Raw genomic sequence first — 12,751 nt, forward strand, 5'->3', positions numbered from 1 at the left:
TCCTAGTGTGAGGAAGGATGTTCTTGCTATTGAGGGAGTGCAGCGAAGGTTCACCAGACTGATTCCAGGGATGGCTGGGCTGTCATATGTGCAGAGACTGGATCAACTGGACCTTTATTCACTAGAGCTTAGAAGGATGAGAGGGGATCTCATAGAAACATATAAGATTCTAACGGGACTGGATAGGTTAGATGCGGAAGAATGTTCCCGATGTTGGGGAAGTCCAGAACCAGGGCACATAGTTTTAGGATAAGTGTTAGGCCATTTAGGACTGAGATGAGGAGAAACTTCTTCACTCAGAGAGTTGTTCACCTGTGGAATTCCCTGCCGCAGAGAGTTGTTGATGCCAGTTCACTGGATATATTCAAGAGGGAGTTAGATATGGCTCTTATGATTAAGGGGATCAAGGGGTATGGAGAGAAAGCAGGAAATGGGTTACTGAAGGAATGATCAGCCATGATCTTATTGAATGGCGGTGCAGGCTCGAAGGGCCGAATGGCCTACTCCTGCACCTATTTTTCTATGTTTCTATGTTTCTGATCGTGTCGAAAGTTAATGAGCAGGTGGTTGCATCACTTAAGTACCTGTTGATGCCTTGACCATGTACAACTCAATTTATGCCCCCGTACCAGGCCTAGTTTTCAGGTCAATCAACCCGGCTTAGTCCCATGGACAACTCGTCTCCTGATTTTCATTTTGAAATGGAAAGATTACTCCCATTTTAAGTCTAATTATGTGAAAACCATATGAAATAAAATACTGTAATTTCCCTATTTTATCACGAACAGGTTTATGCCATCGCTTCCCCCCAATGGAATCTTGACCTTTTTTGCAAAAGGGATGGACTATAAAAACAGGGAAGTCTTGTTACAGTTGTACAGGGTATTGGTGAGGCGACACCTGGAATACGTGGCCATGCAGTGTTCCAGGGATGCTGCTAGCCGGCTTGCTAGCTCTTAATGCAAAAACTGCGCATGTGTGGTATTTTAAATGACCTGGGCAGTACCAAAAATAATTACAGGGCACATTGGCTAGAGACCATTCAAAACAGGGCAAGTAGGCTTTCTTGTGATTTTTGTGTGATATTAAAGTTCCATATGTCCCCACAAAAATCAACCCCCCGCCCCAATGCCCAACCCTCCACTGCCAACCCCCAGGATCGCATCCTTCCCCTTTTAACATAACTTGAACAGACTCAGCTGTTCGGATGAGCATTTTTCCTACCCTGATTGGTGAGCCGCTCTAAATGTGTGGGCGGCTCACTGTGAATACCGTAATGAGATCTGACCCATCAAAATGGTTTGGACCACCAACTGCTGGTCATTGAGTGGGCAGCTGGCTCACTCTGCCTGATGAAAGGGCTCACATCAAAACGTATTTTTTCTACTTTCTCTCTATCCTCGTGTTTCTCTCTCTCTTTTTCTTCTTCCCTTTCTGGTGGGACGTGATGGGTGGCATGGTGTGGTGTGATGGGATAAAAAGCCACCAACAGCCATAGGCTGTATTTGGAGTGTATTGTTTGAATATATACCCCTCAGTGGCTCCCATCCCATCCCCTCCCCCAATCATTAATCCTTCATTCATGGCCCCTCAGTCCTAACGCGTTCCTTCCCCATTCACCCTCCCATAATTACCTGTTCTCCTTCCGACCACCTCCTCACTCCCATCATCACGCCTACATCTTTCTCTTTGAATTACTTGTATCCTCCAACGTTCTTGTTCCACAGTCACGCACTTCACCCTTAACCTTCCATCCACTCGCCCCCACTCCTGGGGTGAGTGACAAGAGGCCACTCATTCTCCCTCCTTCACTTTTCCTCCTACTCTCCTTTCCTATTTGTTTCTCGTTCTGCCATATTGAATGATTTTTCTTATATTTTGCATTTTACAGACAAGACATTTGTTGTGTTGCACCATCTGCTATTGCAACTCTTGGTTACCATGGGTACAATAACTAATGACATTGAGTTTTGTGGCAATCTCCTTAAAATACTGCACGTGCAAGTATAAAATGGCCTGGATTTTGTGGCCAGCAGCGAAGTGGCTGACCATGAAGAAAGCTGCCCACAAACTTTTAGTAGTCTCTGTAGTGTGGATTGCACCTTTCCCTTTGTTAATTTCAGCCTGGCACCATCTATTCTGGAGCTAAGCAGCCAATCACATTGATGAATTCTCACAGACAGCAAACCAGGAAGTAATAAGCAGGTTTTATCATTCACTTTTTAGAATTTACAGAAAGCAAAATACAGATTAGAACATACACATGGGATTATAGTAGAAACTGAAATATCATGAACAAACTTTAAAAAATAAAATTAAAATATTTTTTTATTTTAAAAATCTATGGAATGGAGAAATTTGATCTACCACAAATATCAAATTAGTTTTTCAGGGCCAGAGAGTTTGTTCAATAGTAATTAAGACTCAGTACGCCATTCAAAACTCAATGACACCTCATTCAACAAGGCTTAACTTTTTCAAGGGATTTTACAGCAAGAATAGGGAGTAAAAAGTGGAAGTTCACATAAAGTCAGCGATTTCTAATTGATTCTATCTGCGAGGACTGCAACAGCACACCCTGTGGAGGACCAGGGTATCACTGACAGCAGCTTTAGGATTTCCACATTTAAATGCGCATGTGTGTACTCCAGAAGTTGCTGTCAGTTTCACAAAGTAATGGTGCCGACGCTGACAGTTTCGCTGTCACTACAACCTCAAATTTGGGGCCAATAGCAATTAAGGAAACAGCTGTAAGCAATACGATAACACTAGAATGACCTTAATGATTAGATTTTTTTGTGGAATATAAGAACTCAGGACTAACTAACATCATATTGTAACTGAAGGAAATAATCAATGAAAACTAGCATTAGGATTTCCCAAGTTGCATTAAACACATCACAACAGACATTTAATTATACAATCCTACCACTGGCAAAATATCGTACATATTATTAGAATTTATTTTTTAAAGTTATCTTGTCCCTGCCACTATGTACATAACCTTAGGCCATGAGTATTCTCTGTTGAGAGGTCAGCACATGACCTACTGCAGGCTTTTGGCAAAATAATTTTTGAGCTTGCATTAAGAAGTGTGAAAAAAATTACCCAGGTTAATGGGTGTAAATTTTTCTTCATCTCCTGGAAGGTAGGGACCAAAGTGTTCCTTTGACAGAACATAATAGCTTGAAAATTCATCATAAGAACATAAGAACATAAAAAATAGGAACAGGAGTAGGCCATACGCCCCCTCGAGCCTGCTCCGCCATTCAATAAGATCATGGCAGATCTGATCATGGACTCAGCTCCACTTCCCCACCGCTCCCCATAACCCCAAATCCCCTTATCGTTTAAGAAACTGACTATTTCTGTCTTAAATGTATTTAATGTCCCAGCTTCCACAGCTCTCTGAGGCAGCGAATTCCACAGATTCACAACCCTCTGAGAGAAGAAATTTCTCCTCATCTCAGTTCTAAATGGGCAGCCCCTTATTCTAAGATCATGCCCTCTAGTTCTAGTCTCCCCCATCAGTGGAAACATCCTCTCTGCATCTGCCTTGTCAAGCCCCTCATAATCTTATACGTTTCGATAAGATCACCTCTCATTCTTCTGAATTCCAATGAGTAGAGGCCCAACCTACTCAACCTTTCCTCATACGTCAACCCACTCATCCCTGGGATCAACCTAGTGAACCTTCTCTGAACTGCCTCCAAAACAAGTATATCCTTTCGTAAATATGGAAACCAAAACTGCAGGTGGGGTCTTGCTTTGCGCCTCAGCACCGGGGGTTTCGATCGCTGGAGGGATGAAATCTTCCCAGCTCCAATGCATCTTCTCCATCCACCTTCATCCGAGTAGTGTTGGTCCATCACCTGCAACAATCCACAATGGTAACTTGTGCACCGCGCCATCATGGAGTACCTTAACATTCGCAGTTCATTGGTGTAGGTGAGCAACTTTGCTTGAACTGGGACCAAGTTGGGTCGTTCAGTTTGATTGTCTCATAGCCTCTCAAAGGCTTCTTGATTCATCACTGATTGGCTCGTCCCCGTGTCCACTTCCATGAAGACTGGAACGCCATTTATCTCGACTTCCATTCTCAACAGGGAATATTCTGTGGTGCAGGTAAACATTCCGTACACCTCATCATGGGCTGAGCTGCCTCTCTGACCGCCTCTTCATAATCCACGCTGGATTCAAGGCCCTCTGCAGACTCTTCATCAACATGGTGAGTCCTATTTCTTTTACACATTCACTGGAGGTGGCCCTTTGTGCTGCACCCTTTGCACACATAGTCCTTAAAACGGCACTGGTGAGCCCGGTGATTTCCTCTGCAACGCCAGCATGGTGCTAACCGATTAGCCCCCCTCAGCAGACTCAGAGTTAAGGGACTCGGGGGCCTGTTCTCTCTCCCCTGAGGAGATTCACATTCTACAGTCCAGCCTCTAAAATGCACCAGTCTGTGTACAGTACTTGCTGGGTTAGAGTCCTGAGGATGAGTCATCTGCCTAGAGCTGCAGATCGAGGTCATGAATGCCTGGCTCATGGTGATGGCCTTCAGCAGTGTGACTGTGGTATCCACAGATAGTAGCCTGTGAAGAAGGCCCTTGTGGCCAATTCTGATGAAAAAGCTATCCCGCAGCGCTTCGGTGAAGTGTTCGCCAAAGTCACACAGTGCCGCCAGCCTCCTGAGGCCTGCAGCATATTTCGCGATTTCCTGGCCTTCGGGCCGTCGGTGGGTGTAAAACAGGTGTCTGCTGTGAGGCTGCTCTCTTTGGGCTTGAGTTGTTCTTGGATCAGCGTTACAAACTCCTCGTACGGTTTGGTCATTGTCTTCGCTGGTGCCAGCAAATCATTGACGAGGCCATAGACAGTGGGCCCACAACTGGTGGGCAGGATAGCTCTGTGCTTATCAGCCAGCGTGGCCAGATCATCGTCTGCCAGGGCGTTTTCTGTGAAGAAATGTTCGAGCCTCTACACACAGGTATCCCAATCATCCCCATCGGCGAACTGCTGCAACGTACCAAAGTTAGCCATTTTCGCGTGAAAATCCGTAATCTCGTTGCCAATTGTTATGTCTTTAGATTCTCTGATAATGACTCCACGAGGCAATGTATTGCACTTGAACTGTAGTGACCTTAGTCTGTTTAATATAACTCCAGAGTGAGGATACACATGGTGGACTCCCTGTTATACCTGGGGACCTGTGGTGTACAGGTGACCCCTGGGCCTCCACCAGTTGTGCCCTCTGGTGGTGCCAGCATAGTGTATACAGTGTGAACCTCTGGTAAACAAGGCTCCATCTTCTGCAACTACACAGTGACTACACAGAGAGTATATCTATAGTGTACATATATAACAGAGGTAATCATGCATTATGAGGAACCAGACATATTACGGATTATTGAGACATGGTTACAGAAAAACCAGGACTGAGAATTAAACTTTGCAGGGTATAACATATTTAGAAAAGAGAGAAAGGGAAAAAGGGGTGATGGAATAGCTATACTTATTGGGGATAACATAATGGCAGTAGAAAAAAGTGATGCCGATTTCAGCAAGACAAAAATAGAATCCATATGGATAGAGATAAAAGATTATAAAGGATAAATCACACTAATAGGTGTGGTTTACAGACCACCTAATAGTGGAATGGAGGTGGAGGAAGAAACATGCAGACAAATTAGGGAAATTAGTAAAAAAAAACATAGAATAATAATCATGGGGGATTTCAACTACCCTGATATTAATTGGACAGAAGAGGTAGGTAAAGGGGATAAGGGAATGAGATTCCTACAATGTGTACAGAACTCCTTTCTAACCCAATATATAAAAAGCCCAACAAGGGAGGATTAACTATTGGATCTGGTAATGGGGAATGAACCAGAGCAGATAAGAGAAGTAAAAGTAAGGGAACATTTAGGCAATAGAGACCATAATATGATATGCTTTAAGATGATAATTAAGAAGAACATAAATATGATGAAATCCAGGTTAGTAGATTGGAGAAAAGCTGATTTTGAAGGGCTGAGAATAGAACTTGGGAAAATAAAATGGGCAACAATATTGGCAAACAATGATGTAGAACAGTAATGGGAAACATTTAAAACGATGTTCAACAGAGTACAGGAACAATATATTCCGTGAAAAGGAAAGAACAAACTAAACACTAATGAGATTCCATGGATGAATAAAACCATAAAAAATTGAGGGTAAAGAAAGAGGCACACATTAAGTACATAGACAGCAGGGGAGTGCATGACAAGGGAGAATACAAAGAGATTAGGAGAGAAGTCAAAAAAACAATTAGGATGGCAAAGAAGACCTATCAAATTAAAGTATCAAGGAACATAAAACAAAATAGTAAAATATTTTCCAGGCACATCAATAAAAAAAGGAAGGGTTGGAATGGGAATAGGGCTATTAAGGATAATACCATAGGTAACGATAGAGAGATGACAGAAATATTAAATAATAATTTTGCTTCAGAATTTACCAGGGAGATAGAACAGGTGGACATGACATTTGATGATGCGATTAGTAATGAGATGTGCATTTTAAATAAAAAGAGGGAATATATTGAATAAACTAATGAAACTTGAAGAGGATAAAACCCTGGTCTGGATGGATTGCATCCATCCACTTAAAAAGAATCTAGGGATGAGATAGTAGAGACATTACTACACATATTTAATAATTCATTAGAAAAAGGTGTAGTGCCAGAGGACTGGCGGATAGCTATGTAATACCTGTATTTAAGAAGGGGGATAGAACATCTCCAAGGAATTATAGACCAGTCGGCTTAACATCGATGGTAGGAAAAATAATGGAATCCTATTAAATGAGAAAATAGAAGAACATCTAGAAACCAAAAACATAGCAATGAATAGTCAACATGGATTTCAAAAGGAAAAGTCTTGCTTGACCAACCTCATTTAATTTTTTTGAAGAGGTAACAGAGAGAGTAGACAATAGTAATGTAGTAGATGTAATTTATCTAGATGTTCAAAAGGTCTTCGATAAGGTACCCCATAATAGACTGATGAACAAGGTCAGAGAATGCGGAGTTAAGGGACAAGCAGAATGGATAGCTAGCTGGCTTCAAGACAGAAATCAGAGAGTAGGGGTAAAAGGTTCACAATGGCAGAAGGTGGGTAGTGGTGTTCTCCAAGGATCAGTGCTGGGACCACTGTTGTTCACAATTTATATTAACGATTTAGACTTTGGAATCAAAAACACAATTTCTAAGTTTGCAGATGACACCAAATTGGGGAGGGATGGTTGATACTGAGGAGGACTGCAACAAATTACATGGGAGACATTAATAATCTTGCAGAATGGACATATTGGCAAATGAAGTTCAACACATAAATATGAGGTATTACATTTTGTTGGAAGAATAAGGTGGTCACTTATTATTTGGAGGGTGCGAGTCTAGGTGGGATAGAAGAACAAAGGCATCTTGGAGTACAAATACACAAATCACTGAAAGTTGCGACACAGGTTAGCAAGGCCATAAAAAAGGAAACCAAGCACTCAGGTTTATTTCTAGAGGGATAGAATGAATAGAAGGGAAGTTATGCTAAACCTGTATAGAACCTTGTTTAGACCACACTTGGAGTACTTAAGGAAGTGGCCCTAGAAATAGTGGATGCATTGGTGATCATTTTCTATCGACTGTGGATCAATTCCTATGGACTGGAGGGTAACTAATGTAACACCACTTTTTAAAAAAGGAGGGAGAGAGAAAGCGGCTAATTGTAGACAGGTTAGCCTGACATCAGTAGTGGGGAAATTGTTGGAATCAATTATTAAAGATGAAATGGCAGCGCATTTGGAAAGCAGTGACAGGATCGGTCCAAGACAGCATGGATTTATGAAAGGGAAATCATGCTTGACAAATGTTCCAGAATTTTTTGAGGATGTAACTAGTAGAGTGGACAAGGGAGAACCGGTGGATGTGGTGTATTTGGACTTTCAAAAGGCTTTTGACAAGGTCCCACACAAGAGTTTGGTGTGCAAAATTAAAGCACATGGTATTGGGGGTAATGTACTGATGTGGATAAAGAACTGGTTGGCAGACAGGAAGCAGAGAGTCTGGATAAACTGGTCCTTTTCAGAATGGCAGGCAGTGACTAGTGGGATGCCGCAGGGCTCAGTGCTGGGACCCCAGCTCTTTACAATATACATCAATGATTTAGATGAAGGAATTGAGTGTAATATCTCCAAGTTTGCAGATGATACTAAACTGGGTGGCGGTGTGAGCTGTGAGGAGGATGCTAAGAGGCTGCAGGGTTAGGTGAGTGGGCAAATGCATGGCAGATGCAGTATAATGTGGATAAATGTGAGGTTATCCACTTTAGTGGCAAAAACACGAATGCAGAATATTATCTGCATGGCAGCAGATTAGTAAAAGGGGAGGTGCAACGGGACCTGGGTGTCATGGTACATCAGTCATTGAAAGTTGGCATACAGGTACATCAGGCTGTGAAGAAGGCAAATGGTATGTTGGCCTTCATAGCTAGGGAGTATAGGAGCAGGGAGGTCTTTGTACAGGGCCTTGGTGAGGCCTCACCTGGAATATTGTGCTCAGTTTTGGTCTCCTAACCTGAGGAAGGACGTTCTTGCTATTGAGGGAGTGCAACAAAAGTTCACCAGACTGATTCCCGGGATGGCAGGACTGACATATGAGGAGAAACTGGATCGTCTGGGCCTGTATTCACTGGAGTTTAAAAGGATGAGAGGGGATCTCATAGAAACATATAAAATTCTGACGGGACTGGACAGGTTAGATGCAGGAAGAATGTTCCCGATGCTGGGCAAGTCCAGAACCAGGGGCCACAGTCTTAGGATAAGGGGTAAACCATTTAGGACTGAGATGAGGAGAAACTTCTTCACTCAGAGAGTTGTTAACCTGTGGAATTCTCTACCGCAGAGAGTTGCTGATGCCAGTTCATTGGATATATTCAAGAGGGAGTTAGATATGGCCCTTACGGCTAAAGGGATCAAGGGGTATGGAGAGAAGGCAGGAAAGGGGTACTGTGAATGATCAACCATGATCTTATTGAATGGTGGTGCAGGCTCAAAGGGCCGAATGGCCTACTCCTGCACCTATTTTCTATGTTTCTATGTTTCTTCCGACCTCATATCCGCCGCATAACTAAAACCGCCTATTTCCATAACATCTCCATAACATTGGCCGTCTCTGCCTCACTTCATCTGCTGCTGAAATCCTCATCCATGGCTTTGTAACCTCGAGACATCACTACTCCAACGCACTCTTGGCTAGCCTCCCATATTCTACCCATATTCTACGTAAACTTGAAGTCATCCTAAACTTGGCAACCTGTGTCCTAACTCGCGCCACTTCCCACTCACCCTTGTGCTCGTTGACCTACATTGGCTCCCGGTTAAGCAATGCTTCGATTTCAAAATTCTCATCCTTGTTTACAAATCCCTCCATGGCCTTGCCCCTCCCTATCTCTGTAAACTCCTTCAGCCTCACAACACCCCAAGATATCTGCACTCCTCAAATTCTGCCCTCTTGAACATCCCTGATTACCATCGCTCAACCATTGGTGGCCGTGCCTTCAGCTGTTGAGGCCCCAAGCTCTGGAACTCCCTCCCTCAACTTCTCCACCTCTCTACCTCTCTTTCCTCCTTTAAGATGCTCCTTAAAACCTACCTCTTTGACCAAGCTTTTGGTGATCTGCCCCAATTTGTTCTTATTTGGCTCGGTGTCAAATTTCTGTCTTGCAACACTTGGGACGTTAAAGGTGCTATATAAATACAAAGTTATTATTGTATTTGTTGTTAAATTACTAAATTGGAATTGTAGTTAATTTCAGCAGATTTTTTCTTGATGTGTACACCTAGGTTTCCTAATCCCCCTCGCTTCCCATATATGACTCCAAAGGGCTCTATGTAATATCTCAGCCAAGAACTGATTAAAGCCAAACCCAAATGAGTTGAGCAAATCCAACTGACAGCTACTGCTAGCCCCAGGGCTTCAATGCAGGTTCTTTGGCTGGGAATCGAATCCTTAGTTGATTGAGTTACTGAGCCATGTAAGAATTGTTTGTTCATTAATCATTTTTCCAATTCTTTTGAAATAAGTTTGGAAGTATTGTTGATAGCATCTTGATTGTTTGTGATAACAATCAAAATCTACTTACAAGAGCAACAATTGTCATAATTATGCCAAATGATTTGATTTTCAGAATAAGGTCTGCAGCACAAATTGGAATGACTGATTACTATGTGAAAACTCTCCCGGAACCTAGCCTTCGGTCTGCAATCTGTCCTGCAGTTTCAATTATTTTTCTTTCTTTTTCCTGTGAAACCCCAAATGCTATCTAAGAGAATCAAAAAAAAAATTGCCAGAGGGAAACTGAAAAAGAAAGGGCCCGAAATTGGTGGCCTTAGCGCCCACAGCCGCCAGCTATTGCCGATTGCCGCCGAGTTTTTTCAGCGGACTCTCCTCGGTGACAGATTCCTCTTGGTCTGCTGCCGGTGGGAGGGGAGTGCCGCTGGGAACCGCCCGCTGACAGCCGCTGGCGGCCAAGTCGTGTAAGTGACCTCTCGCCCGCCGAGCTGCCATATTGGTGCGGGTGGGAGTCGGTGGCAGCAGGAGGAAAGACCACTGCCTGGAGGCAGGTCTAACCCCGACGGTAAGTAAGAAGACCTGCAAATAAAGGTTAGTGAACATGTTTTAATTTTTTCTTTTTTCAGCGTTTTACCTGTATGGGGTCCCCTGAAGGTGTTCCGGTGTTTATTTTTTGTGAAGATTTTTACTTTTCAGTGTTCCCCCGCCCTCCCTGGACCTGACTCAATCCTTGCCAGGCACTTTGCCGAGGTTCGCATTTGCCGCCGAGATTGAGAGCTCCCGCCCGCTGACTCCCAGATTGATGGCATGAGCCATTAATTGGCTGCCACATGGTACTGCCACCTCTTTTAGAGGGATCTTCCTGGCAAAGTACCGCTCGGTCTCTCGGCGGCCATCGGCAGTCCTTTGGGCGGCACTTGGGCAGGCCTTGGCTTTGACCAAGTTCGGGCCCAAAGACTTGGATTTATGTAGCGCCTTTCACGACCACCAGATTTCTCAAAGTGCTTTACAGCCAATGAAGTACTTTTGGAATGTCGTCACTGTTGTAATGTGGGAAACGCGGCAGCCAATTTGCACACAGGCAAGCTCCCAGAAGCAACAATGTGATAATGACCAAATTATGTGTTATTTTGTTCTGTTGATTGAGGGATAAATATTGGCCAGGACACCAGAGATAACTCCCCTGATCTTTTACGTCCACTTGAGAGTGCAGACGGGCCCTCGATTTAACATCTCATCTGAAAGACGGCACCTATGACAGCGCAGAACTCCCTCAGCACTGCACTGGAGTGTCAGCCTAGATTTTTTTTGTGCTCAAGTCCCTGGAGCGGGACTTGAACCCATAACCTTCTGACTCAGAATTGAGAGTGCTGAGTCACAGCTGAGTCACAGCTGAAGGAAATAAATGATCCACCCATATACTAGCCCTTGGGAAGTGATATCCCACTTAAAACTAAAACTAATAACCGTCATTAGGTGTGACTGTCAGGTTCTACTCTGTCATCAAGAATAAAACCTGTTCCTATAGCAGTGTGAATCAAATAACCTTACTGTTGCTGTACTGGTCTGCTGTTCAAAATTTATACTCTGACTCTCATAGCGCCACAATCTTCTGTCCCCATGATTGTACTGTAAGACAGCCTCTTGAAGTTTATTTTTCCCTGAAAAAAATATCAATCTGTTCCAATTCTATTTCACATCAATGGAAAAATAAATAATTTGTCAAAGTCGATCCATTCTTCCGAACTAAAAATGTTCTGGCATGAAATGAATCTTCTTCAGGTATGAAATATATATATGTATAAATCCTGGATGGCTGTGAGTGAATTATAATGCAGTAATATAATTGAATGCTTCATAAGCCTGAGCGGTTGTGTTCCTTGTCTGAGTCCTGAGATAGATTATTATCTTTATCCTTCAAACGTCCTTCAATTAAGCAATAAAAAGGTTGTTTCTTACAACTCCCCAAAGAGATAGTCTTTTCCTATTTCTCACAAGTCCAATGCATCTTTTACCTCTAATCCTTCATCTATTGACATTTTGAAATGCACTGCGGGTAGATTTTCAACTTGTCACCCAGGCATAAAACTGGCGTTGCAGAACAGCCGCCCATTATAGAAACTGCCGGATTTTTATTTCTATTGATTTCAATGTAACCATTGCTCCTCCGAACCTCTTTCTCTTCTTCCCGACAAGCTCCATATCATCATCTTGCATGCCTTCCATGCATCTCCAGTGTGTTAAAATCAAGATTCATCACCCTGTCCATTACTCTCTCGCTTTTTTTGCAGACTCTCAGAACTGTGGAACAACTTCAGTCTTTCTTTCACGCTTGTAAAACCCAAGCCTTGCCACTTCTGAAGATTGCTTCTTGATTCGCCTCATCTTCCTTTTCTGCTTTAATTGACGTTCGGAACTGTGGGCCTTGGCCTTAACAAGGTTTGTCAATTTGTTTAAAAGGGGCCACTGTGACACGGATGAGTTATTTCACCAGATTGTGTCTGAGTTGCGGAGAAAAGTTGTTGAGTAGTGGCATTCCTTGTTTGCTGGAAAATAGAATCAAATCATGACCTAATTAATGTTTTTGCCCGATTACCATTAAAGATCATGAAGTATCCATACAGAACTTTCCCTCAGAATATTGAA

The sequence above is a fragment of the Pristiophorus japonicus genome, chromosome 20, assembly GCF_044704955.1.
Source record: "Pristiophorus japonicus isolate sPriJap1 chromosome 20, sPriJap1.hap1, whole genome shotgun sequence".
NCBI classification, from domain to species: Eukaryota; Metazoa; Chordata; class Chondrichthyes; family Pristiophoridae; genus Pristiophorus; species Pristiophorus japonicus.